We start from the raw sequence: 6,423 nt of genomic DNA, 5'->3' as shown, positions 1-6,423 counted from the left end.
TGGGACGAAGTCAATGGGCCTCATGCAAGAACCACTCGTACAAACAGATTTGTTCTTAACTGGTGTGTACGAGTGATTTAGGTGAACTTGTCACATTCACCAGTTTTCTTGTATTTTGAATTTTCTTTCAGATACAAACTTTATTTCAGTGACGGTCTGATCCTCTGGTAACACAGAACTAACAGCACTCGCACTCTGCCGTTAGGGGTTTCTCTCAACAAAAGACACACTTTAATGAAACTGTGAAATTGCCTGGTATGGCATGGGAGTTAGTGTCTCCACTTTTAAAGGGACTGTTCACCCCAAAATTACGAATGCACACTTTTCCTCTTATCATCAGGATAGTTTTGGTTTGAGTTGCAGAGTTTTGGAGATATCGGCCGTGGAGATGTCTGCCTTTTCTCCAATATATTATTCCAGAAATCATGACCCAGTTACCCAAGATAATCTGCAAACCTCGTTGTGAGCCTAGTTTCTTTCCAACTGAAAGAAAGTAGTTCCTGTAGACTTTACCACAGAAAGAAAATAGTTCCTACGTGAAACTGCTCACAACAAGGTGTGTGGATTATCTTGACCAATGGGTCTTGGGTTCATCTAGTTCCATTACCTGGAAGTTATAGCACATAGCTAAGCAGTGGCTTGTGGGAAACACACCACTACTTTGAATAAAATATGGATTTCTTTTTGTTTGAACACATTCAAACGGGATCATGTAAGTACACAATTAAACAAAACACTATACTACTAAGATTGACAGAGGGCCATGATATACAACACAGATTACTTTCTTGAACTGAACCAGAAATGGCTGCAACCGCTCAGCCGAGTTGCATCCACGGTTACCATTGCTGCCGCCAAAGTGCTCCCTAGCATGCAACACCATTAGCAATACCACGGCAGAATGAACTTCATATGTTTGTGTCCTGTCTTGTTGTATTTACTTGATTCAGGAAATTAACTGATTCATGGGACACTCTTTAAATAACATACTTTTAAATTCTGGGAGTAAATTATTAAGTAATAAGTCCATTTGAGGTCAAGGCTCATTGGTGTTGAAATCTTTTGTTTGTTGATTTTGTCAAATCGAGTCATCAAATTTCTAACTTGAGGCTGACTCAAAACCTCTAGCAATTTCTTCACCGATTAGTAGACTACAATTATTTCAACTGTTCACTGTATTATATAGAATAAGGGCAAAAATGATGATTTAAGACCCAAGTTTGCAATAAACATTATCTTTTATGGGAATACTTAAATATTTTCAAAATTTATTTATTTATCCACATAACTGATTAACAAACACATAACAATGGAGGTCAGTCTCAGTCAATCAGGACAATTTTTGACAATTTTCTGCCAGATTTGTCCCGGCAGACCTGCCTTCATCATTTCATGGGGAAAGTTTCTCTTATTATCTGACCTGAACACAATCAAGATCTTCAAGAATGAGAAAAAAATGTGCCTGGAGTACGATGTTATCTATCTCCAATCTAATCTACAGCCCTCAGTCGTTATTGTGTGGCCTTCCTTGGACTATAGGAGGCCATCTTGGGAGGTGGAAGAGCTTAGATGGTGTGATGGTCCCGATCACCGGCCAAATGCTGGCGCCTGGGCAGGGGTCGTAAAAGCAGAGACAGAAATAAAAACTAATGGTGTGTCATAGCCAGAAGGTAGGGGGTATACCATGCCTTGGCCCTACAACAAAACAGCCGTTTCTCATTACCAAAAGGGAGGGCAGGGGGAATGGTAGAGTATGCACCGTAAATTACACATTCATCGCTCTTCCTGACCATAAATTCTTACCCTGGCTCCATTGGACGGAGCTCTCCCTCACCTCCCACTCACTCTTTTTCACTCTCTTCTTCCCGACTCCCATGTTTTCCAAGAGAAATGAATGGTAAATCTTTGGAGTATATGGGTGCCCTTGAATTGCCAAGATCCATAACACTGAATGATTTCATTACTTTAGTTTGGCCTTTAAGGCAGACCCCAGGGAGTGCATCACATCAACAGAGAACACCCAGTCCATGCGTGCTCCACTTAAACGCACAATCCCTGATCCAAGTGTAAACAAAAGGGTACCACCACCACAGCAAAACTCAAAATCACAGCCTGATATTACTCTCAAATTGACTGACAGGTCTGTAAATACAAAGACTGCCATTAGACTACAACTAAATCTAATTCATCAGTGTTTTCTAATGCTGTTCATGGTGTGTGAGACAAAATAATGTCAACTCAAAGGTTCATTTACACAAGCTTTTTCAGTGATCTCATCTGCATCTTAGGGTCTTCATCAGCGCAGGCGGCTGGTTTAGGTGTTACCATGTGACGTAAGTGTGGAACATTAGCTGAAAATGCAGGGAAATAGTAAGTGGGTCTTTAAGTTGAGATGATCAAGTATTTCTCAGTATATACAATATAAACGTTCCACATCAATAAAACCCACAATCTTAACAACAAAACAAGACATACAACCTCACACCTTTACCCTACATAAACACATACACTCCACATTTGTATCTTCATATCTGATCAACTGAAATGAAATATGTTTTAATATAAATAAACATACACATATATCACGTATAACTTGAATACCATTCCTCTTTATCGAATACCACCATCTTTTCTCTTTCACCATCTCAAAACGTAAACCACAGTATTATTCTTTAAATTCTGACCCCAATTTTACCCCTCCTACAATCTAACAAAAAAGAAAGAAAAAGAAAAAAAAAAAACATGAATAAACAGTATACAAAAAAACCCAAAGACCAAGAGATGATCGAGAGTCAAGATTGCTTTTACTGTCAACCAAAAGAGAACGTTGAGCAGTCCAGGACTAAAGGAATTTCTGCATGGAAACTTGCATCACATTTTGTCACCCTCAAGGTCAAGACTGACTTTTTCATTTAAAAACTTGTTTAAAAAAGTTTAGATCATCCAGGGCATGCATTTAACATATACATGTCTCAACCTGGTGCACTTTCAGAGTATCTGTGAAAAGCGTAACGTATTTTTTTCTCTCACTTTCAAATCAAACAACTGTTCTGTCCGAAGAAAAGAAATGGATCCATCGATGTAACAAATTCGAGTTCCTTATTTTAGACTGCAAAAAAATGATGGAGACAGCTAACTGATAGCATTCTCACATGGTGTTCTTATATGAATGTCATTGTGATGTGCTATATAGAGCTTGCCCACTGATTTCTGAACTTTCATTACACTGACTTTGGGCCCCCTGGTGGCTTCAGGGTCCCTATACAACCACATGATCAGCAGTGGCTCTGCCTCACTCTCAGGAACCTGCGGCTCCAGAGCCCGTGCTTCACTGTGGCTTTAATAAAAAATATATGGAAATGACTGACAGTTCTTTTTGACGTTTTAATGTTCAGTTATTATTGTTGTCAAAAGTGATTCGTACATTCTTCAACTGTAAAAACAAGTAGCCTATAAACTGAATAAAATAAAGTTTTGATATTTAATAAAATGTGTTTCATAGTCTACATCTGCGACTCAGCGCCTCTTTTCTCTAAATTTTGCCAGAGGATCGTCTTGAGTCTCCCTAGACCAGTCACAAATGCCAAAACAGGCAAAAAGGAAAATACTCTGATCAAAATAGAAAATCAATAGTTGTGTCTCATGGAAAATAGTTGTTTTTGTTTTTGTTTTTTCTTTTTTTTGTTTTTTTGGGCCAAATATGGCTCTTTTGATAGTAAAGATTACACTAAACTTTTCCTACTTCTTTCCAACTACATTCTCTTTTCAACTGAAAAATGTACACAGCAAAAACTGTGGATTATCTCATTAGCCTGATATTCAAATATAACTGTTCAATGCTGTAAACACCCTAAATAATAATTATAAATAATAAATAGTTAATCTAATCCTTCATTGATCTGTGTTGAAACACCAGTGAACAGGGCTGGGCCAGATTACTTTGAAATGTAGTCAAATTACATGGAAACTTTTATGTTTAGTGATGTAATCCATTGGATTACAAAAAAGTAATAGAATCTAAATACTTTTGGATTACTTCAAATTTACTTTAAAAATATGCCATCTTATTCTTTTTTCTCTTTAAACTTGACAAATACTTTTCAGTGCAAATCAAATGCAAGTTAATAGGGCATTGATTATCATGAAAAAAGTTTCAAAACTGCTTCAAAAATGTTTCAAAACTTTTTAAAACTGCTATCAAGATGTTATCAAATATTTAATTTAGTAATCAATAATACTTTTTCAATATATTCAAATGTAGTCTTGACTGATTTTAGCTGCTTATGTTTTATGTAATCATGCAATCCAATGCATGTGATCCATTACTACCCAACCCTAACAGATGTGTCAAAATATCACTGAATAACCCAACAAGATGCAATTGGATAATAATTATTTTTGGTTAATCTGACCACTTGGACTTTTGTTTCTATTCATTATTTCAGTGATGTCTTTCTCAAAGTGCCTGTGAAAACCCTGCTAGATTGCAACATTTCCTTAGTCATGTTTTCACTTAAATTATAATGCCCAGCATCAGTGACATAATTCTTGCAGAAATCTTCCTAAGATGTTCTGTCATCATTCGGGTGAATAAGAGGTTCGGGGTTCATGAGTCTCCAGCTGAAACACAAGCAACTGCCAGCAGTATCTTACTGGACTCTTCCATCTCAGTATTGATGCTTCCAGCTCTTTAAAGATCAGCCTTTGGCGATGTCCTGTCAGCAATCCCACTGATCCACGATAATTTCCAACTCTGAAGCTCCACAACCGTCCTCTCTCGATGGCTCAAGATCTGAGAGGTTGAATCTGGAAATCTACAAAGAGAAAATGTCCTCTTCGATTCGAAAATATTTAAAAAATTGTACATCAACACTGACAGCCTGGCATGTTTGATCAGCAGCAGATATCTATAAAAGTAGGAATGATAAATCAAAATAACAAAACTATTTCATGTTTTGGGGAAGCCAGCACTCTTTATGAGGAGGACAAACCTACATCTGACTATTGTTAAAAGACATAAGTCACTTGAAATTGAAATCATAACTATGGCACGAGGCTGGTGTAGTGAGTGCAAATTTGGCAAATAAGGTTCAATGTTCATTGTCAAGACCAGATGTTCAATTAAACTTCAGAGAGATTCTGTAAACTTCTACAGTATCATCTGCAGCATTTGTAGCTGACTCTATTCTCAAAGCTCACTGCAGAAAGTGAAGTGAAGAACAGAAGGATTTCCCTGGAAGAAACAATGAGGTATCAAACAATAAGCAAGTGGAAAACCCGGGGTATGCATGGGACAACCAGCAGATTTAATGAGGTTTAGTTGCTATTTACAAAGCTTAATTTAACCCAAATGTCTCAGGCTGAGGAAAGGGTCAGAAACTCCTGATACAGGAGAGGAAACAATGGTTGTGAAATAGTAGGAATGATACTTGACATGTGCTGCCACCTCTTGGAGTCAATCAGTACTGCACAGGGAGAAATCAACAACATCTTTATGTGATTGAGTTGAGGATGTGTGTTGTTTTGAGTTCATACCGGTTCAACCGGAGAGTAAAAGACTCTCCTACTGTGAAAAAAAAACTACTGTGAAAGCTTTGTTTGTAGTTATTATATATATTTAATGGGTCTTTTCCTCTAAAGTATAGCACCACTTGGATTTCAGCAAAACTGCAAAGTGCCCCTGGTGTAAAAGGCCCCCGGACCAGAGTGTCTGTTTGAAATGACTGTTCAGAACTGTCTGCAAAATTCAATCACATGGCTACAAAGAGATACAAAATGACCACAGTGAAACACAAATTGACCAAAATGACACACAAAACAACAGCAGAAATACAAAAGTGACACAAAGAGACATAAAACTGCGACAAAAAGACAAACAAATTACTATAAGAGGACACAAAAAAGCCACAGAGACACAAAAATACCACAAAAAGACATAAGACTACTACAGAGACTTCAAGAAGACACAAAAGTACAAAAAGAGATACAGAAGTAGCACAAAGAGAAACAAATAAATAAATATGAGGAGACACAAAAATACCACAGTGATAGAAAACTATCCCAAATAGACACAAGGACAAAGTGACACTGCATCTCTTTCAGTCTGGATGTGCTTCTATAAAGGAGGGATAAGGGGACGTTTTACATGTCTGGAGCCAGGGGTTTGTTGTCTCAAAATCCATCCATTATCATAATGGAAACTTAAGGTACGTATTTGGCGTCATTGTCTGATGAAGTTCATCACATGGCACATGGAGAACAAAGTAATTTACTGTCACATTCTTGCATGGGTTTTAAACCTGGCACAGAGCTTTTTCAGTTTATTAAAAGTAAACAGAAGATGAGTAAAACAGAAAATATTTTAACTAAATAAGGATACCCAGATGTGGCATGTATCCCTGCATCTGGGCTTGAATGCTGCCA

The sequence above is a fragment of the Lutjanus erythropterus genome, chromosome 9, assembly GCF_056507025.1.
Source record: "Lutjanus erythropterus isolate fLutEry1 chromosome 9, fLutEry1.hap2, whole genome shotgun sequence".
Lineage (NCBI taxonomy): Eukaryota > Metazoa > Chordata > Actinopteri > Lutjaniformes > Lutjanidae > Lutjanus > Lutjanus erythropterus.
This window is presented reverse-complemented; position numbering follows the sequence as displayed.